Source organism: Salminus brasiliensis, chromosome 11 (genome assembly GCF_030463535.1).
Source record: "Salminus brasiliensis chromosome 11, fSalBra1.hap2, whole genome shotgun sequence".
Classification (NCBI taxonomy): Eukaryota; Metazoa; Chordata; class Actinopteri; order Characiformes; family Bryconidae; genus Salminus; species Salminus brasiliensis.
In genome coordinates this window covers 13,049,572-13,072,702 of record NC_132888.1, presented here as the reverse complement: position 1 = coordinate 13,072,702, position 23,131 = coordinate 13,049,572, and the positions used below count along the sequence as shown (strand labels likewise).

Below are 23,131 nucleotides of genomic sequence, written 5' to 3'. Positions count from 1 at the left end.
GTCTCCAGTATCTAAGTACTGTGTTTAGGCATGTCCTGGAGTTTGCAGTACTTGCAGGCTAAGTCTGGTCACTCAGTGCCACTACAGTGCAAAGCCAGCAACTCTCTGTGTCTTCAATACGATCAATCATGTCCAATTACAGACTGTATGACAAAGTAGAGGCAGTACGCTCGAGAAAGCAAGTGAATGATAGATTTCTAGGCCCGGTTCTGCTTTTATGTAATATCGCAGACGTGTTTTATTTATCAGACGTCTAAATCTCAAGGACCAGGATATTTAGCTCACTGAGTCCCGGCCAGATTCAGCTTGTTTGGCTTTTAAAGTATATCAGATTATTCCCTGTGGTATAAGCCGTCTAGAAAATCACTTTGCCAAAGGGAAGCAGCTGGAAACCTGTACACTGTGCCAGCCAGACATATTCACTAGTTGTATAGTCATTGACATTATACCATCCCTGGTTCTCTGTCCACTGCCTACACCATGAAATAGTCATAATCTTGATAAGGATTTATTATGCAAGTGTGCACAATTTACATATCTGTCCTTTTTTTCCTTGGTTCTCACCCTGGTTTATATTTTTAGCTCCATGAAATAAAGGAGTGAATTTGAATGAATATTAATAACCCCATTACTAACCTCATTTTGTGCCTGGCATTTTTATTACTCAATTTTAGAAAGTTTCATGGGAAAGGATTTTGACACAAATGTACTGACACTGGTCCGTGTGGTCATTTTTCTATTCTTAACTTTGCCCAGGTTTGGGTGTCAGAACAAAAAATGAGTCTAGAAATGATAAATGGGTCAGAGGGATGTAATACATTTACTATAACTCTCCAACACCTTCATCATCATCATGAAATTATGCAGTGTAAAAGTATCTAACAGCATGTATTAGCGCCCTTTGATGCTCAGCTTTAACTCATTACCATCAGCATCATCTGGTTTCATTAATTCGCTGCAAAAACTGAAAAGAATGAGTTATTGTAAGATCAGTTTATTATAAGTTTATACACCAAACAATTCACTTTACTACAGCAGGATTCATCAATAAGTAACTACTAGGGATGTCCCAATATCATCCAGTTTTTGATTGGGATCGGGGGAACGATCAAGGCATGTTTTAATGAGCCGGGTATGGGCTATTTTAATCCCAATCCAGTTCTCAGTCTTTGTTTTAACCACGGTGCTCAGAACTCCATCTGGAGGCATCAAGGTGCCATTAATGGACAGTACTGCCCAGCCAGCAGCACCAGAGCATTGTCAGAAGGTAAATGAAACAGTTGAGAGTCTGCAGTGTGGAGCAATTTTACAGTGGAACATGAAAACAGACCATAATATCTGAACCTTCATAAAACTATCACTGAAACGCTCTGTTTTACCAGCGGGAGAACCGCACATCATTTTTAAACCAGCACTAAAGAGCTCATTCAGGACACACCCACTACAGAAAAATCCAAATCACAGCACATTCATCCACTATAAACCAGTTATTTCACACCAGTAAGATAAGATCAGATAAGATAATCCTTTATTAGTCCCGCAGTGGGGAAATTCTCAGTGTCACCACAGAAAGGGATAGCAAGACACTCAGTTACAAAAATTTAGATAAATAATTTACACTATAAATAATTACACTATAAATAATTTACACTACGACAAACAACAACAGATATACGTCCAGAGAGTGTAACACTACACACAGGAAGTGAGTTGACTGCAGCATTTCTTAAAGGAACTGGGTGATGCCTGGGGGAAAAGGAATTAGTCCAGAATGTCTGATTATAAAAACTACTCCTAAAAACTACTAAGGGATTTTTTGAACGTATTAATCAGAAGCTCATCTGATCTAAGGTGTATGACTGTATTATTTATACAAACATAGAGATTGGATTGGTATCATGTGATACACAGCATTAAGAGATTGGAGGGGGGCAATATAACCTGATCGTGACATCCCTACTAACAACTGCTAATCCTTAACTGAGCTTTAAATGAGTCTAATATTTAATGTATATTTAATGGATCTTACATCAACTTCTATATTCCATGCAGAACATAGTAAATAGAGAGCGTGTGAACAGTGCTTTCTGTGTGTAGTCTTGTAAGGTGCTTTCTGTGTGTAGTCTTGTAAGGTTAATTAGAAATATCATTAAATCACCTGCCCCTCTCAGTACAAACAGAACTAATTAATTGATTTCAGTTTGTGCAAAGTTATACGCATCATTTTATTCATGTCAGGTTTAGAATTAATCACCATAAATGCTGATCACCTTCGCCAAGCTTTCCTATTTGTTCTCTTTAAACAAAATTCAATAATATTGACAGAAATTAAAGCTATGCATAAGTAAGCATGGGAATTAACCTTGCTTAACCTTCTCAAAGTCCGCATCCTAGAACGCGGGCCGGGTCCAGGAGATTGAATTACATTACAATAATGAAAACTGAAGGCAGGTTCCTGTTCTTTTCGCCCTTTGTTTTTCGGTCAAAGTCATTCCGAGTTGATTCGGGAACACGGGACGGACCTGATTGAGTCACATTGCTTTTGGCTGACTAATGCTAACGCTTGCTTGTGGTTCTTGCTAAAACAGCAGCTGAAGCCAAAGCAGATTTATGTTACATCTGTCCTTCATACTTCTTCCAAGGTAAGACAAAATGAGTGCAATAACAGTTAGTCGCTACATGATGACATGATTGTCAACATTCTCGGTTTATGCTGAACAATGGGAAAAAAAAAACGCTTCACTCGTGCCACCTCGGAGATTATCATCAGGTTTCTATTGAACCACAAAAGCAGTTTCACACTTTCTAACTCATCTCATATTTTCACAATATATAAGAGGCAGAGGCGATGGAGAAGCCTGTGAGCTCACAGACAAAAGCAATATCGCCCTTTTAGGCAAGTTGTAACATGCTCATGATAAAAAAAATCAGTGATTAATAATTAAAACAGTACATATTAATACAGAATGTAAAAGAAAAACACTGATGACTTGTGAGGAAGTGTGTAAACTGAACATCAGTGCCTCTTTATCACACGTTGGAGCATTTTATACAGTCTGGCAGTCAGTTTGTGATCACATACAGGATGGTACAGTGGGCTTTTCAGATAAATGAATGGATTAACTGCAGACTAACTGGGAATTAACTACCTAGGGGGAAAAGGCACACTTTCAATTACTATACGAGCGGCGCAGCTCTTCTTTGAACTCAATTGTTGCAAATCTGGGGCTTCTTGAAGGCTGAGAAACACTTCAAACTAAAACATTTGTCAACTAATTAACCTTTATCTCCAATCTCGAGCAAACTGCTTAACATCAAAGAGGTGCGATTTTACACCTTACTGCACAGGAGTCATCCTGCTTCTACTGCCTGCAAAGAGTCATTAAATCAAAGAGAAGCTAGAACAAAGAGCCGCCATACAGAAGGAACAGCTAGGACTGGCAAATCACAGCCACTCTGATTCTGAAACTGAAACAGAAACTTACAATGAAGAGTAACTTCTCAGTAGCTATAATGTCTATGTCTAGGTGTTTGAATTGAATATTAAGAAATTAAATAAGCTAAAAATGAAATAATTGGGTGAAAAAGAACTGTGAAAAGTGTTGAGGCGTGAACAGGAGTAGATGACTAGTACAGAAGGGCGAGCATGAACTAACAGAAGATTTTGATGTAGGTGGACAGTTTAATACAGTATGTCATCGCTGTCAGACAAAAACCTTGTCTTCAAAATCACAACTTTTACAGGAGAAGTAAAAAAAAACCTTTAACTTACGTCAATGTAAAAAGATTTTATTTCATTTTTCATTTTATTATTTCGTCTGGGAGCATTTCTATTGGTCTATTTATCGTAGAATTTGGTACAAAAAGAACAACTATCCTCTTCAATGAACTGTGTTTGGGTTAACGTACCAGACTCCTACGGTGAAGGTTGCAACTAGCCCCCTTGTAAGCCCCTTTATGTGTAATCCTGTATCCGTCTATGGGGAAAGTTGGAACACTTCCACTCCTGTCACTTTCATATAAATTATACCAGGTCCACCCTATTCTGACTCGGTCTTCACAATTTGGCCCCAACAAAGTCACACAGACCCTTACAGTGACTGTTCACCTGCTGCCTAATATGCATGTCCCACCCCTTAACAGGTTTCATTGTAACAAGATAATTAAATGCTATTCACTTCACCGGTCAGTGGTTGGCTGGTCGGTGTACAGGACCATTTAAAGAACTATCCATAGGTGCTTTTACTTATATATTAAGAACCATTTAACCATGCAGAAAACCATTTAAGCATTCATATGGTTCTTTGAGTCATTATGGCCTGTTACGCTATACCACAGCTAAGCAGCACAGCTAAATATCACAGAATTTAGCCAACAACAAAAATTCTACAAAACAGGCCATAGAACAGTAAGATTAGGCCCATGTCAGCATCACTAATTTAATCCACATGTTTAGTCCCATTCACTTAGTGTTCTAATTTAGGCTGTGACTTTCTTTCGTGTGTCATTAGCTGCAACAGCAGAACTGAAGTAAGAACCAATGCTTCCAAGATTCACACTTACACAAATTACACCACAAAATTGGGAACAGAAAGCATATAAATTAAAAACAATTAAGCACCTAGGCTGGCTGTGGCCACTAAACGTCTGAGTACTTACTCCCAGAACCCAATATACCACACACACACACACACACACACACACACACACACCACATTTGCCTGGTCAGTTTGAAGGCACTTAGAGAGAGCCAACAGTATTTTGCAAATAAAAATGGAACACCCAACCAGTAGAGCACTCTTCTTTTAAAGGTCACTCCTCCACTCAGGGATCAGCCTCTCTGCACTGGGAAAAAGTGAGAAGATAAACTCTTCTGACAGCGGCAATGCATTATGTATGGCTGAGCTTTTAATAGTCTGGTCTGCGCCAGAGAAACATAATTATATTGTTCAATACATCTGTGCATGAGAATTATGAACACCACTTCTAACAGAGCAGGACTTAAGATGCTTAGCTAAACTTCCCCATTGCTGCTCATTAGCTAAATCGTTTCAGGCTAATCAACAGCACTTCTAATAAGCAGAGAGATCTGAGCTAGCTCACGCTGGCTCAATGCTGTTAAATAAGTCCATGGATAAACTTCTCAGATGATTGTCTTTGATAGATTATCTGGTGTAGCGCTTTACTTGACCATGATAAAAGCATTCTCATCAAATAACTGGCACTATCATTTTTGCTATAGGACTTATAATACTACATTAAATATGCTAATGTATTTAAGACAACAAGTACCATCAAATGTACATCTAGAAAGGGCATGTTTGTGAGCAATGCCTCACCTAAAAGGGTCTGAAGGAAGGATGGAAGTCTTCCAAAATGGAAAGCCCCAATAGTACAACAAAAAGCCCTGTTTCTTAAACTAGTGTAACAAAATAACAGGGTGGTAAATATGCTTGTCAACCTGCAAAGATAGACTTTTAGTTGATTCAACTTCCAGGGGTTGTTATTAAAAAGTATGTGAAACCTTTTAAGGTTCTGCATGGTTTATTATTGCATTATTGGCCAGGTTAGTCCATTTTAATTATCTGGCCTTTGTGTAAAACTCTTGATTAATTGTCAAAACAATCAATAGACTAGTTGACTACTAACACAAAGTGTATTGACAGCCCTAAAGAACTGTACTGCACACTTGAGCCTTTAGTAAGACATTTTGGCTGCTCTGCTGGGAAGGAGCTACACATCCTCAGCCCTTCGTTTTTCCTTTTTTCTTTTTTTGAGGTCAGCAGCTTGGGGTGCCATTCCAGATTGAAAGTGATGAAATCGGACCGGAAATGAAACGTGTCACTAAATGTCATCGCAAGCACCCCCCCAACCCCTTGCCGCTTGACACACTGAACTACAGTCAGTGACACGGGCCAAAAGCACCAAGCTACCTTCCAGGCAGGCTGGTGGGCCTTATTAATATTTATAGAAGAACAGCTTAAGGGCAGTCCCCTTGAGAGCTATCACTTCACTTTGCTGCCTAATGCTCACAAAATATATTGACAAGTCTCTCGCAGCACTCGCCCCTGCAACCCCCGTAAGCCTTTGAAGCCAAGCAAGCGCTGGGCCCAGTCTGAAAAGGTGCCAGATTCACTGCAGAAACAAAGAGCCGTGTGTCTACTCTACTGCCGGGCCAATTTACCAAGTCCCCTTACTTTACCGTCTAATGAGTCTTCTGCTTTGAGCATGCCAAAACCAGGTTTGTTTGAATGAATACAACTTTTTTTTTCCTGTTTCCCTGGGACACACATCATAGTCCTACTTTTCAACTCACTATTGGCTAAGTTCAACATCTAGGCATGGAAAATCGGAATGACATTTGTTCGTACTTTTTGAACCTGAGTAAACAATCAATAGTGGATTTGTAAATGTCACAACTGCAGTCTCAGAATGCTTGCGTAACAGTGAGACTGTTGCACTTCCATCTCAGCTGGAAATCAGCATGAAGACTGAAATACCCTGATGGCGCTCCATCTAAGTAGGGAATAAGGTGGGGTGGTGTTCATCCAACATCTTGACTTCACTAATGCTTCTGAATGCAAACAAATCCTCACGGCAATGCTCCAATATCTGGTCAAAAGCCTTCTGCAGACTGTAGAGACAGTTACTTCAATGAAAGGTGGATAAACTCTTTAATGTCCTTGATTTTGGTAGAAACAATGAATGAATAGGTATGCCAAAACTTTTGTATATATATATATATATATATATATATATATATATATATATATATATATATATATATATATATATATACAATACTGAGTTCTGATTAACTTCCACTTTACCAACAATAAATAATACGATTCCATGTTGTATTACATATAGTAGGGTGGGCAATATGCCAGTATTTTATTGTTATTGTGTAAAAAAACCCACAATATATTAGTATACTATGGATATTGCCAGTATATCTAGACCACATAGCATAACATTCAATTGTTTTATTCCATCTTAAACATTTGATTTATTGTAAATATGAAAAATATATTGTATTTCTTTGTCCATTTCAATTAAAATGCTTAACATTGTGACACAAATCATCCTAAAAATGAAATTTCTGAAAATGTCCTATAGTTTTCCCACATTTCCCACCCTTAACACATTCTACTACTATTTAAATCTTACCCTCCTTTCCCCAGACACATAAGGATACTTCTCTTTTCTACCTGCAGGCTATTCCCTATAAAATGAATCAATTGCATCTAATTAAAATGCCTACTTCATTACACATAAGCTCTTCCACATCCCAAATCCGCAATGGCCGGCACTCAACTGCACAGACACGCATAAAGGCTTCTTTGTAAACCCTTTAATGAGAGTTAGACAATAAGCACTAGCTGAACAAACAAACAAGCAGAGGTCCAGCTGAAATGAGGGGCTGTTAACTCCTAAGAAGACGAGAGCAGAGATTGCCAGCACTCTACTATTACGCACACTTCAGAGGTGTAGAATATCCCTCCTCACACTGCTGTCCTTGCTCAAAGTGCAGATGTGAATAAACGATGAAGAAGGCCCATTTGAGAGGCAGGCCTACATTCTGGTAGTGAGTAAACAGAGCTTGGCATTGAGAGAGCAGCTAGCAGGCATGAAAGAAGGAAAAAAGTGTGTTTGCATGTGTGAGTGGGTGAGTTTGTGTGTATGCGTAGATTTGTGTGTGTGTGTGTGTGGGGGTGTAGATTTAACTCTTACAAGTCAGAAGGTAGGCCATTGCTATTGTTTTGGTATACTAGTCCATATACTCTATAGTCTACCTTTAAATGTACAGACACAAATGTGTTTGGGAGTTCACAATCTACCCTTTGCGTCTGTTAGTTGGAGTAACAGAACTGGTATTAGTTGGTATTTCCAAGTATGTTCAGCTGTTCTATGATGCAGCTGGCTGGCTTCACTAACCGTGTTAACCGGCTTCACTAATAGGGTGGTGATCATCCAGCATCCTCCCTAACGCTCTTGTCGCTGAATGCAAACAAATCCTTACAGCAGTGCTCCAAAATCTAGTAGAAAGTCTTTCGTCTACAGTAGAGACAATTTTGGAAGAAACAGTGAATGAGTAGGTGTCCCAGGTGTCATGTATATATGTATATATATATATATATATATATATATATGAAAGCTATAAGCAGTAAGTAATGCTTGCTTCAGCGGCACATTAGCAGTCTACTTCAAGTCTGATGACAAGACGCTTGGCTAAATAAGTATTAAAACAAAGCTTCGCTCTGGAGTGTTCTGGACAATTTGCACAGCTGCTGTCATAAACTGTTATTAGCCATTATTATAATGTTCTTTTACTGGGACTGTAATTCATAAGACAAGAGTGATTCAAATAACTTTAGATAATGTGGAGAAATGGGTCATGCGGAATGAAACTCAGATGAATACACACACACTATTGCATATCAAACAGATAAAATGGTAATCTGTCCCACCAGCCACAATTCAGAGAAAAAAAAGCAGTCCTATGATGAGTTTAACACAAATGCTCGGGTGGCGATTGAATTTATCGCAGTGTGAGATATAAAACTCTGTTCTCCAAGACTTACAGCCTCACAGCCTAATGATTTACAAGTCTAATTTTCACTTCCCTCTTCACATTCACACATGTGATTCTGAAAGTCCCAAACCTACTACACAACAACACCCTGAATATTTGAACATTTATATCTAACAGCCTTGATTAAAAAACGAATGCTTACTTCATGAATGCGCACTACTTCCCGTTGGATCATGCCGGAACCGGTCAACTGAACTGAATTGAACTGACTGCTCAAAGGAAGGATAACTGTTATACAACTTTAATCTCACTTCATTTGCTGTCTCGACCCCTATGAATTTTAAAGGTGGCCAGAATGAAAAACTGTATTTACCTTGGCATAGTTCAGTAATGAGAGCTGGAACTGACATTTTGTGAACACTGTTCAAAAACAAAACTTACAAAGTCAAAACCCAAAATTCTTGGCTCATTTTATTTACAGGCCCAAAAACTGCATACGACAAGCCCACTATTGAAAGCCTTTCGAGGCTAAACGCAATGGCTACTTTGGAAGAATATGGGAGCGAGTCTACAAAGACTAAAAGCTAACCTGAGGCCAACCAGAGTGAGCAACGCTGCAGTCGTCTGGCACACGGATGCCTCTAGAGTGGCCGAATCTAATGCTAGGCCAACCACAGCAGATGCATCTGGAGTGGCTAGGCTAGACTAAGCAATGATATGTGGCTCTATAAACTAGCCAATAAAATCATAGCTTATTATTTTTATAATCTCACCATAACAGGAAGTTCAGCACTTCTAATGTCGAGCCAAAATAACAGCATTGTAAATGGCCTTGTAAAACCACATTTGATATTTTTTTTAATCCAACCAAAGACCCATACTTAGTATTTATTCATCAAAGAACAACTCAGTAAGGAAGGACATTATTGGCAGTTTGGAAGTTTCTACTGAGTCTTAAAACACAATCTGCACAATTTAAGTGAATTTCAAGTAATGCACAGGGACTACTTGCCTACCTTTCCCAAGGCACCTAAACTACATCTTCATTCTGCCCATTATCAACATATTCCAGAATATTAACAGAACAGCAAGATCTAGTACGTCTTCTCAACATTAAGTCTAGATTTATCACAAATAGCTTCCAGATTTGCTTCCCTAGGTTGCTTAGCTCCATTCATGGTGTAGTTTTTGCACTGCCTCTATTATATCTGCACTATGTTTGCTCCTTTTTTCTTAATCCAAATGGCTATACACCCTTAAGGTTCTTCCCTTGCCCACCCCCACCCCCCCACACACATTTTTAGAGCAAATTCAATTTTCTGAAACGACCACCCATAATTATTTGCAATGTCGGCATATCCTTTCTGCCTGGCTGCATGTTCTTTATTTGACGGTGCCCTAGCATAGAGGCTAAATTCCAGAGTAAGCACTTTAATTGTGTGCCCTTAATTGCTGTTGTATTAGAAGGCTTAGCGTGTCTTTCATTTCAGACTCAGCTCCCCTCTTAGAGCTCCGTGCCTTTGATGCACGCGTATGACTAGACGTTTCGTGGAGGTAAAGATCAGTGGGAGATGTACAGTGGGAAAAGACCCAGGTGACGTCACGATTCAAAGGCTTTCTCTGTCTCTGAGTTTCTCTTTTTTCCTCAGCCTTTTTTTAAAAGCTTTGTCTCTCTTCCCCCTCAGGTCGTGTGGTGAACAAGATGTGTGGAAAGTGCTGCAAACAAAGCGATCGATCGGACAACCAGTATGTACAGAAATAAAACAAAGAGGAACACATTTTAAACCAGGACAAGTCTTCCTGGCATTTATAAAACGACAAACTGGACCAAACGCAGACGGAAGAGCTGCTTCATCACTTTGAACCCAATGAAACACGGCCGCTTTCTCACTTAAGATAAATAATCCGGCCGCGGAAGGCTTCACAGCGCAATATAAATGTGGAGCGGACAGAATCCAAATCAAAAGAACACATAAACCCAACTATTATAACTCACCACACACACTATCACGTCATTGTTGCACTATATTATGAAATCTATGGCCATATTCTAGCCATATGAAACTTTAGAAGAATATAATGCTAAAAAAGCTGAAAGCTAATGCTAGACCAAGCAGTGTTTTCCAGCACATTGAAAGTGGCTGAAGAGGCTAAAACTGGACAAAGCACAGATCGTCACTTTGAACCCTAATGACTGCAGTGTCACTTAAGATGAATAACTTCTGAAAACTTCAATCTTCTTGAAGGCAGACGGCACAAATGCCACAACTATTAATCACCACTCCTACAATCAGTTCATTGTAGAACTACATTATGAAATCTATGGTCAAATTCAAGCCGGAAAAGACGTAGGATGACTACGAAAGCAGGGCTGAAAAGGCTAAAAGCTAACACTACGCACACACCAGAGCAAGCACTGCTGTGATTTTACAGCAGACGGATGCCTTTGGAGTGGCTGGAAAGGCTAAAAGCTACCGCTAGGCTGATCAGAGCAAGCGCCGCTGCACTTATCCACCGTCCAGATGTCCCTGGAGTGGCTAGAAAAGTTAAAAGCTGACGCTAGACCAAACAGAAAAGGTACAACTATGCTTATCCGGAACATGTATGCCACTGAAATGGCTTAAAAGACCACAAGATAAGTCGAGGCTGATCAGAGAAAACATCGCTGCGGTAAACCGGCACACAGATACCTTTGGAGCAGCTGAAAAGGCTAAAACTGAACCAAACGCAGCCAGAAATCTGCAGAAGAGCTGCTTTATTAATATGAACCCAATGAAACACTGCCACATTCCGGCATAAAAAATCCACAAAACCACGGAAAGGTTTCAGAGAGCAATATAAATGTGTAGCAGACAGAATCCTAATTAAAAGTCATCTCTCTGCAGCTTCGCTTAAGACGTTCAGTGCATATTCAGTGAATGACTAGGGAAACCGTCAATCTTCTAGAAGCTCATAGCTCATAGCAGGACTCATAAACCCCACTGCTATTAATCACCACACCTACTATCAGTTCACTGTAGCACTACATTATGAAATCTATGGTCATAATCCAGCCATATGATTACGCAATTACGCTGGCGAAAACATTTCCTTCTTTACCATTGCGACTGCCTGGGTGACATTCAAACACAGGCCTCACTTACAGTGTCCTTTCAACTGCAAATCACTAGGGTCTAATTACCTGCAAATTATCTGCCATTTCACCATCTTGCATAAGATTACGTGCCACATGATGAAATGTCACTGGGGAAGCCTATCAGAGGGGAGCGAGCCATACATGCAGAAAATGTGGGCGCCACTTTGTTAGTCTGATGGTGGTAACGGAGTTGACGGCTGTCAGAAAGAGTGCCCTGCTAATGTAACCTTCAAACACCATAAGGACATCTTATTATTTACGTGTCACTCTGTTCCCGGTTTTCCGAAACTGCCTATGCAGGGCTCTAATTTCTTCAATTTGCCTCTCTCTCTCTCTCTCTCTCTCTTATTGTGTCTCCTTCCCTCTTTTTCCATTACTGTCTCTTTACCCCTGTTTCTCTCTCTCTCTCATTCTTTCTCTTTCTCTCCTTCTTCCCTTTCTCCATTGCTCTCACCCTCTCATGTGTCTCTGTCTCTTCCTTCCCCTCTCTCTCGCTCACTCGCTCTCCTCCTCTGTCTCCAGAGTCCTCTCTCTGTCACAGGACAGAGAGAGTTTCATCAGCGGCTCAAGCTTACTCTCTCTCTCTCTCTCTCTCTCTCTCTCTCTCTCTCTCTCCCCTGTTCTCTGAGCCAGGGGTTGCAACATGGCTACTGGAGCTCAGGGTTAGCCAATGAGGTGGTTCTCTCCAAATAACAACCACAGAAGAATATTCACCTCTTCATTCCATGATGCAACCTGGACGTTTGAGTCCTGAGGGCAGTCGAAAAAAGTTTTCCGCTTCATAATGTCAGCACACATCTGTAGGGATGGAATATTGCTTTTGAAACCGGTTCCAGAAAAGAAATAAAGAAATAAATACACATGCACCCAGTGTGATATTAAATCATAAATATCTTATGCAATCAAGAAACTGCTAATGCAACACAAATATGGCAGTAAAATATATTTACTTCTGCATCTCACTTTGGTTATATATATATATATATATATATATATATATATATATATATAGTTGAGTCTCAAAAACACTAGTAAATGAGCTGCAGCTGAAACTGCTTAAATATTTTGTAATATTTTCTAGGGATGTCCCAATTCAATTCAGTGGACCAGGATTGGGGCAGATCCAGGCATTATTTAATGGGCTGGGAATCAGCTATTTTATTAAGTCTTTGTTTTAACCATGGTGTTCAAAGCGCCATCAGATGTCCTGAAAGCACCATTAACAGATGCCTGTGCCTGCCAACATTGTTTAAGAGTGATGAGGGAGAGAGAGTGCTATCTACCCATCCAGAATAGAACTTGACCAATTTTGCTCTCTCAGACTCCGGCCTCTGATGGCAAAGCGGCATTGGCTCAGGATTTGAACTTTTATGCAGTGTAATTACACAGCTCTTTAGTGGCACAACAGTCTAAGTGCCTGCTCATCAAGTTCAAATCCCAGCAAGGCCTCAACGCTCCACTGTCAGAAGCCTCCAAGTCTGAGGACATCATATGACAGGGCATGTTCTAACCAGCAAACGGGTGTAAACTAATTTAGGGGGAGGAACACAGACAAAAAAATGTGAGTTAGAAGACCCTTCGAGTTAACTCAAAAATGCTCAGTAATCAGGCATGCCTTTAAAATTTTACAGTGATTTTTTTATATTGTCTTACTACATTGTTTCCTTTTCTGCACTTTAATCCAGCCATTGCTCTGTGATTATTATGTGCTTACAGAGTGGCCGGGTTGCCTTTTACAGTTTCGGCCGGTCCTATTAAACATTGAATGCGCTGCTATAAATGTACTCTTATGGTTCTTAAGGGCTCGGCTATGCTATGTAAGAGGGGGCCTCACAGCAGTTTTATAACTGCCAGTGCATTTCCTCCATTAGGCCAGGCTGCGCAGATTAATAATTGTCATGCTCATGCAGTAATGCAGCGCAATAAACATTACCCTGGTAGATCTATGACGGACATAAGTGAGGCAGACAGGCCGTCTGCATAGGTGCAAAGTGTTATTCCACACTCATAAACTGGAGTGGACGTATATGAGGCGTGTTAAAGTTTTTCTGACAGTAAATTAAGCTCCGGCGACAAAAGCCGAAATCTGAGCTGCCCCGCTCGGAGATCGTGATTAGCTTCTAGTGGCTTATGTGAATCATCACTGAAATTGCTACATGTGTAGCGTGAAATGGAGGACACAATGGACATTCTGTTGCTGACCGCTCAGGAGAGGTAACCTGAGCCCCGACGCTGCCTTGAAAGTGGCTCAAGTATGCATCGCCGACCTCCCCCCTCCTCCCTAACCCCCACCCTGCCCCTCCACTCCCTTCCTGAAATGAGTCCAGTAACCAGCCCTGCCTCATATTGCCAATGAGCAGGATAGAGTAAAAAGGCCCCATTCATGACCCACGTCAGCCCGCAGGACAATAAAGAAACAAGAAAATGAAAATCAATATGATACAAAGATGCTCATTAAACTCAAGGCCGAGCCTCCAAAACAGAACGTGCTGTAATTTCACCCGAAAACGCGAAGAGAGCGCGAGGGGCAGCGAATCCCACGGGATCGGCTAGGGCAGATGCTTTGGGCTCGTGTGAGGTCCGTCACAAAAGAGCCTAAGGCCTGAAAGCCAAGTGCTACCTCTTATTAAAGTGCAACAACATGGTGATCATTCATCATCTTTCCATTGTGCCCGGCAGAAAACTGCCTGAATCAAATGCCATTTACATCTCTTTCCCCCCGCAGCTCGGCAGATAATGAGGAATAAGGTCGTTTGCAGGCCATGCGGTGCATTAGCATGCTTAAACAAAACAGACAATACATGGCAAGGATGAAGTGAGAACCAGGACTGACCCCTCTGTGACATGCAGCGTTATCACTGCTAACAGCAAATAGCAATTAATTGATAAATGATTCCGTTCAAAGGCTGGGCTGCTTTCAGCTGTCAGGCAAAGTGAGCAATAACTCTCCTCCAGCCTTTCTGCAGTCTACACATCACCCGTTCTTCCTTGATTGATTAAACTCAACTGAACAAACTACTTCAACTTCAATTTCACACCTTCCGTCATCTGCATTCATCAAGAACCTTCTGTTCAATCATGAGCAACAACAACAAGAACAGATACTGAAATGCAAAGCAAGCCAAGTGTATCTCCCACATTCTGTTACACTATTAACAACAACCAAAAAAAAGAAAAGCAGGACAAACGGTTCTTTTCAGTCATGCGACTCTCGTGAATGGCTTTGTCCGTTACGTATGTAGCGCTAAGCGGCTCGGAATGCTTGATGAGGCCAGGGTATACCTGGTCGGAATTGCATGGGAATAGGTGGGCCGAGTATGAAGCGGAGCCTCTTGAAAGTCATTTGAATGTAAATGTGGCAGCTGTTGCTCCTGATCCCCACTTTCAGCACACACAATGTCTAAGTCCACTGAAGTGAAGGACAAGCTTTTCTTTCCAGCGACTAGGTGAAAAAGAAAAGGGAAAAAAAAGAGTCTCACGAAATGCGTGAATCGCATTTCATCCAACATCCAGGTTACACTTTGCATTTAGAAGCAAATGCTGCAAAGCTCTGACAGCTGCATGGCTCCACCAAGAATGTGTCTCCCTGAATGAGAATTTTCCCCAGATTAACAAAGTTACGAGAGAGCGAGAGAAAGAGAGAGAGAGAGGAGGGGAAAAAATAGCCTTCATTCAGCAAATCACAACACTTCAGTGCTCCGTTGACCAGTCACTGTTCAGTGATTCTGGAAATGAAGATAGCTCCCCCCACCCCACCTCACCCCCCAGCTCTCGAGTACAATAAAATGTTATCTCGACAGGGCGCCATTAGTTCTGTGTGCGATAAATCACAGTGTGACAGACTGCAACTTCGACTAAACATAATGCTCCAGGCAAGCAAACGCAACCCCCCTTCTTCCCTTGTGCTCTCCGCTACATGTAGAGAAGGTGAACGGGTGGGCTGGCTTTTTTAAAGCTTGCTTAATACATTAATGGCAAATGGTGACAATGATGTATGTCACACCTGATGACACTTGGTATATGTTGCCTGAGTGTGTAGAAATGAGCTAATAGCTCTAAAATGAGGAACCAACCAAGCCTTATCTAGAGCGTCAGCTACACTGAGGTCAGTTCGGGACTTGTATTGATGTTGTGAACCTCATTCAAAAAGCAATGAGGACACCACAAACTGCTGTGGAGTGAAGAGAGAGGTTTATGTAAATGTAGTTGGTAAAAAATAATGAAATGTGCAGCTAAATCACCATATACTTATGAATTGTGAGTGAACAGTATGTGAAATAGTGTTTACTTACTACATCAAACTAGGGCTGGGCAATATGGCAAAAATGTTAATCCCAGTCATGCTGCCAATCATTGGCAGCCGAGGCCTGGGTACAGCACAGTTGGCCTTGCTCTCTCCAGGGTGGGTAGGCGTGTTGGGTAATTGGAGATCCAAAGTGGGCAGAAAATGGGTAAAATGAAAAATAAAACTTTTTTAAAAAGTCAAATAATCTATAAATTATTGAAACTAATAATAATTTTTTTCAGACTATGAAGCGCTTAATTACTAAATAACATGTATGTGGCCTTTCATTTATAGCATCTGCTTTTACACTTAGCTTGAGGTTGTTTTATGCATTTGCTAACTAACATTCCAAGTTAGCCCCACCAACGAATTGACTATTAAATTGGTCGTCGATTAATCGTTTAGTCGTAGCACCCCATATTCACAATATTTATGATACATGAGGCAGGCAAACAGGCAGACAAAATTCACCAATAGATTTGAAAAAAACTGCTTTCCAAATACTCTCCGAAACTTATTTTAAATTTTTTTTTCGTTTTTATATATTATTCACTCTGTGCAATTAAACAGCACTAAGTATACTCTCTGTAATGAAATCTGTCTTTAAGCACTGGCAAATCTATGCTATACTCATAAAAGCATATTGAGTATCACAATATTAAAAATATATCACAATACTATAAAATATTATCATATTGCCCATCCATACGTCAAATGTGATTTTCTATTAAATGGCTCCTTTAAATCTGGACAATGAGTAAAAAATTGTCCGGACTATTTACAGTTTTGACAGAAAAGTTGTCTTAAGTTGAGAGTTGTTTTTCCCCTGAAATATTCACCAGACGTTTTTTATTAAAAAGAAATGGTTTGTCTCTAATGTCAAGGTTGACATCTTAAGACATTTTAGGAAGACATCTTACAGAATATATAAGTGACATCCGTCTGTTTCATGATACAGTCTTTTTCTTCCTTTTTTTGTACTGACATAACTGCATGCTATTGGAAAGAGAAGTAGCCCAAGCTGCATAGTTTCCTTGACCTCTAAAGACAAAGAGAAGAGAACACTGTCCCAGCTCACAGATCATCACTAACCTTCAGTGCTTCTACTGTTACACACCTGCTACTGTTAAGGCCTATATAATCAGTCCTCTTCAATTTAAAAGAAACATGTAATGTAACAAATGAATTAACAAAATTAAAAGTACCCTGCATGAATATCCATATGGTGGCTCATTTTCCACACATCTGTGCGGCTCCATCCGTCATAAACAATCAGAACTTTATGGGGCGAAGGTGCAATATTTCAAACCTTGGTAATCACATGTGTTGGGGTGGTATTTATAGCACCATAAACAGCGATACAATAAAAGCTTAATTACTTTAGCAGAAAATACGGGTCACACAAATTTCCCATTGATCTGACATGGGGTGGTGAGCACTCAGTAGGTCATGGCTGTAATGCACTTCATTGATTCAGGCTTTGCATGTATACACTCTTTTATAACCACAGGCCACCTCCCCACAAACCGATAAAATCACTTGCCGTTGCTGCACTATCCAGCAACTTTCCCCTGCAGAACCACAGGCTAGACTGAGCAGTGCTGAAGGTCAAAGGGATTTGTGCTCACCAAAATGAGGACGCTGATGAGAGTTCTGATTACATTCTTTACCAACTGCTGAAAGATCTGTGTTTCTTTCCTGAAAACTCATCCTGTGCCATATGGTGCTCCTAAGCAACATGTGTCTCCATTAGGATACTTCCATGAATGATGCTCCTCCAATTTCCATATGATACCCAGGAGAGTTTCAGTCAGTGGGTGGTATACAACCAACCGTGTTTGAACAGATTTTAAGGTATGGTTCAAAATCTGGGTGGAGTACATTGGGCTCCTAATTTCAGAACATCTGCATGGATGTTCTAGCAAGTCTAACAATCTCACAAGTCTAACAATCTCTCTAAAAGTGATATTGGCCAGCACAGGCTGGTTGTGGTGGAGCTTGGGACCCAGTGCTTTCCTCCAAGTGTGTCAGCTGCCCGGCAGTGTTGCATGGGCTGCATTTCTAAAGGTGCTGGCTGGCTTTGCATGTGTTAAGTTATTACGCTCCTAGTGTCAGGAGCATTGCTAGTGCTAGGGGGAGTTAAGACAGGTGGGCTAATTGGCAGAACCAAAGGAGAGAGGGAGAGAAAGGGACAAATTTAATAAACAGCTTGCTAATAAATACAAGTGCTAAAAGGGGTTCTTTGACCACTGAGTATGAGGAACCTTCAGACTGGTAAAAATACTTCATGGAACCATAAGTGGTTCGTCTCTGGCATTGCTCAAAGAACTCTTTGCAGCACCTTTGTTTTAAGAGTAAACCATATGGTGCTCTACAGCAACACGTGGCTCTAGTAGGAATTGATGTTCTCCCAGTTCTACATAATACCCAGTGGCAGTGCACATACCAACCAACCAATTTTGAAGGCTAACACTCAGGTGATGGCCACTGGCTCCTCATTTCAAATTGTGAGAAAGTGATCTCACTGGTACATCTGGCCATGTTTTAGAGAAGTGGCCAACCAGCAAACCCCCCATCCCTCCAAACCTGCTTGCTTCTAAACACAGTGATCAAATGGTTGTGGCACTGCAGGGATAAAAGACCTAGCAGGGGTGCAATTCTCAACCTCTTTAACAAGAGGCAGAAGCAACAAAAGGACAATGAGCCACACTTCCCCACAGCCTGTCTGTCTACTTTGCAGTGAAGTCTCCTCCTTCTCTAAGTAGCTGTGAAGTCTCCTCCGCAGTTATTACATGAGAGACTGTGCATCTCCGCTGGAAGACACACAAGAGAGCGTCGGCAATTCATTGGTTCACTTCCATCATTGTTCCATCTTATTGCAAGGCCTCAGATGGCTTCAAACGAGATGCTAGTTTATGAAATGTCAAAGTCAACCTTCAGAACTGTATTCAGATTGTTTAAAAGAAGGCAATGCGGTCAGTTTGGTCACAGGAATTGGACAAGCTTCTCCTTATATCAACATTTCACGTCTTAATTTGTTTTGTTTTTTTGGTCCGAAGACGCTTTCATACACCCAAACACATGGATCTGTGACCACTGCTGTTATACAAACAGGCCTGTGCCTCTGCTGTCTTCATTATCATAGTTAAATTACTTGTGAAGAAGAGCGAACCCAAATCAGCCTTTAAAAGAATTAGGAAAAACTTCAGGGAAAAACAAGGGCAGATTTTTTTCTTCTTTTTTCCCCCTGAGAGACAACAAAGAGCGAGCTGTGTCCGCTTTCCCTTCTTTGCTTTTCATGCAAAGCGCCTGGGTCTTGCTTGTCCCTGGGTGCTCATCAACTTGGACCATGACAAGCAGGAGAATACAAGGCTGTGCTCGAAAGGTCAATCTCTATGGGGACCCACCAACTTCAGACTCATTTATTGCCACTAACCAAGCGCTTCACACCACGCCTGAGAGCGTGTGATTCAAATCCAGCGATTCAGGGTTACAGGCCCCACTACTACCCACAACTGGTGGGAGCTTCTCGTTAGTGTGCCGGACACAGAAGCACTGCCATAGCGTGCCGTGCTCAATAGCCGGGGCAGAGGGAGGTGTTTAGCATTCTATACCAGGAACCATTTGGAGAACGTTTGCCCATTGTGTGGCCTTAAAAAAGCATATGGCTACCGAACTTAGAACTGAAGAGCCTAAATGAATTCAGCTTCATAAAGCTTCAGCTATAATGGCCACATCTTTTCCACCAAAATGGAAAACAAGGGTAGTATGGGCACTGCAGACAAAACAGTAGCCTGCAGAATTAACATTATCCATGGCATCACAGTCTCTCCCACCTCGACTACTTCACTTTATCAAACAATGAGAAATAATTAATTATATAATGAACTGAACTGAAAAAGAACAGAGAGTAGTACTGTCCCACAAACAACCACACACCCATAAATAAAGGAAAGCCTTCAATTAAGACTTTGATTCTATATTTCTCTATATTATATTATATATATATATATTACATAGATCTGTCCTGTTGCATGGCTAAACGTATGGATCCTCTGTATGATACAGAAAAACATGTTGTTAATGGGTTCTTTAAGAACCTATTCCAAACCTGTTCTAAATACCAGAGAAAAGGTTCTGCTATACACTAAAAAGGGGGAGGTTTCAAAGGTTCTCCAGTTAAGGCTACACAGAACAATGACAACTCAAAGAAGGATGCTTGAATGAGTCTTTGTCTGGTTAAATGGTTCCTCGTACACAATAGAAACCCTCCTGAACTTGATTTGTTAAAGAACTGCCTTTAATAAAGCACCAAACATGGTTCCGCTTCTACAATGCACAGAATGCTTTTCCGGTGTGTATAGAAGTTTTTTTTTTTGCTAAATCTGTAAACACAATATGTATAATACTACGTTAAGTATATATACATAAATTCCAGAGGCCTGGAGTATGTAGTAATAATAATACTGCATGTAAAATACGTACATGCAATAAAGGTATAGGGTTGCAATGCCTTCACAATATAGTACATTATGTAAAGTATAGTATATTATGATGTTGTATACTGGAGCATAACATAGTATAATGTATAATATAACATAGTGTGATATAAAGTAGTATAGTAGTCAAGTCAGATTTATTTGTATAGTGCTTTTTACAACTGTTGTCGCCACAAAGCAGCTTTACATAATTAGTAATTAATAAAACACAGAGACAAAAAGAAGAAATAGCGTAAGACATGAAGGATCTAAGACCCCCAGTGAGCAAGCCAACAGCAAGCAACAGTGGCAAGGAAAAACTCCCTCAGAGCTGGAGGAAGAAACCTTGGGAGGAACCAAGACTCACAAGGGGGACCCGACTCATCCTCCTCTGATCAGAACTATTTATACATTATTGATAAAAATTACCAAACCAGATAAACCAGTAAATTATAGTATAGTATAGTATAGTATAGTTTGGTATAAATAGTATAGCAAAGTACAATAAAGTATAGTAACTGATAGCATAGTATAGTTTAGTTTAGTACAGTTTGGTATAAATAGTATAGTAAAGGATAGTACAGTATAATATAGTCTAAATATAGTATAATGTAGTATATTATAAAATAGTAGTCCAGTGAAGTATAGTTTAGAATAGTGCGGTTGGTTGTGCAGTACAGTAAAATATAGTATAGCAATGAATACTGTGGTATAATAAAAGAAATGGTATACTGAAGTTAAATAGAGTACAGTAGAAGATAATACAGTATAGTAAATGATGGCATGGCACTGTGCACTATAGTATCAGCTCTTCCAGCAGGCTGGATTAACAGTCAGTCTGTATGGAGATGACTGTGAGTTTTGCTTGCCCCGAATCCTCCAGTCTCTCAGCTAGAGTCGAGCTGATTCCCCACAGGCAGACCGAAAGCAGCAGCACTAAAATTACAACGTTTGGGGCGTTTGAGCTGTAAGTAAGGCGGGCGAGAAGAGCGCGGCGGCGGCGGCGGCGGTGGCGGTGGCGGTGGCGGTGGCCAGGCTGTGGATGTGCTGCTGGATGATAGACGCGCTTTTACGCAGAGTGAGGTCGGCTTTAAGCTGAACCTGCTTAAACTGAGGTGTAGGCGGAACGCAGAGGAGTGAAACATGCAGCCATGAGCAGAGAGAGAGCCGAGCCGAGCCGAGCCGAGCCGAGCCGAACCCGTGGCCCATCACAGCCATCACAGCCGAGCGGGTTAGAAAAACAGGCTGGAAAAGCAACTTTTACTCACCAGCTGAACTGAAGGCTGTAGCGCACTGATCAATACAAATGTAACCGACAGCCGAAGGCGCGCTGCAGCGTGAGTGAAGCGCGATGCTGGGCGAGCGCCGCTAGCCCCCCCCTCTCTCTCTCTTTCTCTCTCTCTCTCTCTCTCGCTCTCTCGCTCTCTCGCTCGCTCTCCCTCCCTTTGCGATACACTCCCACAGCAAGTTTACGGGATGCTTACAAGCGCTGCATACTAGTCCCATCAAAAACAGCAGGCTGGAAATAACTGCACCCGTAGCCTGGCCTGCAGGCTCCCACCCAAAGAGAGAAACGGGGGTCTTACCATTCTGAAGGAGCATCCGAGCCTGCGCGTCCGGCTGGGCTAAAAGCAAAGGAACGAAACGACTCGCTGTGTGGAGGAAAAGATGCAGCAGCTGAAAGGTGCGCCGTGCTGTTGCTGGTGCTGCTGTTATCTTATCATCTCCCTCAGAAAACAATCAGGTGAAAATGTCCAGAGCGCGTTAGCCACATCTCAGGGGGGGAAAAAAAACGAGCCAAAAAAACCCCTGAGGGTCGTCAGGATTTGCTGTTGTTCTCGCTCAGACCGCAGAGGAAAAGCCTCGGAAGCTCCAGCACTCACGGCACTATCCGTCCACACATGACTGAGCGCCGTGAATGGGGGAGAAAGAGCAGGGAGGAGGAGGTTTAGTGTGAATGCTGGAGAATGACAAGCGGGCCCCCACAGCCCAGCACCGGCGCATACCATGTGGGCGAGAGAGGAGGGGGGGCGCTAATGCTCAGCGCTCTATCACAGAGACATAAATGTTGGGCTACGTACAGCACGCAGAAGACCAAATGCACATCGACACCTGTATGGTAGAGTGAAATGAGCCTGGCCTGGCTGGGACAGTGCAGGTAGAGGCACAATAGTGCTTTTAAAAAGTCTTGGTAGCTTCTCAACAGCAGAGGTGCTTCAGATGGTTGGTTGATCGATGTTGTAATAGAGATATGTGGGGGGTGAAGAAGACTTTAAGACTTTAAGGGTTTAAAGCAGCATTATGTAACATTTTTTACTTCAAAATAACAGCCCCAAAATCCTCTCATCTATTGCTGCTCATCCAGGCTTGGTACGAGTCATATTCAAATAAAATCCTAAAATATTTCTCTCAGGCTACAGTCCACATGCTTTTCACTTCAGATGCTGCTTCTGTATTGCTTAGCTTGTCCAGAAATGCATGTGTAAAGCATGTTCTTAAGGGGTGTCTCAAAGTGCTAATTGCACTCCCTGACTCCCTGAGGTGGGAGCCCAGGAGCAAGCAGTGCCAATTCTCGCATAATGCTGCTTTAAAGAACCATCACTTGATGTAAAGGTTTCTTAAGGTAGCTATTTAAAGGTTCTTCACCCTCACACATCTCTGTTACGGTCATTAGCTGTGCCCCAAGTGTGTAATAA

At 41.3% G+C, this 23,131-nt stretch overlaps 1 protein-coding gene across 11 annotated transcripts in view; it reads right to left on the bottom strand.

The window, feature by feature from the left end:
* The window catches only part of tenm4 (teneurin transmembrane protein 4), a 239,132-nt gene extending 216,726 nt beyond the window's left edge, over positions 1 to 22,406 (bottom strand). For all 11 annotated transcript variants that reach the window (XM_072691808.1, XM_072691809.1, XM_072691810.1 and 8 more), the window contains exon 1: positions 22,022 to 22,406. The gene's annotated coding sequence lies outside the window, so the exon portion shown is untranslated. The remainder of the gene's footprint in view (positions 1 to 22,021) is intronic.
* Between the last annotated feature and the right edge of the window lie 725 nt (positions 22,407 to 23,131).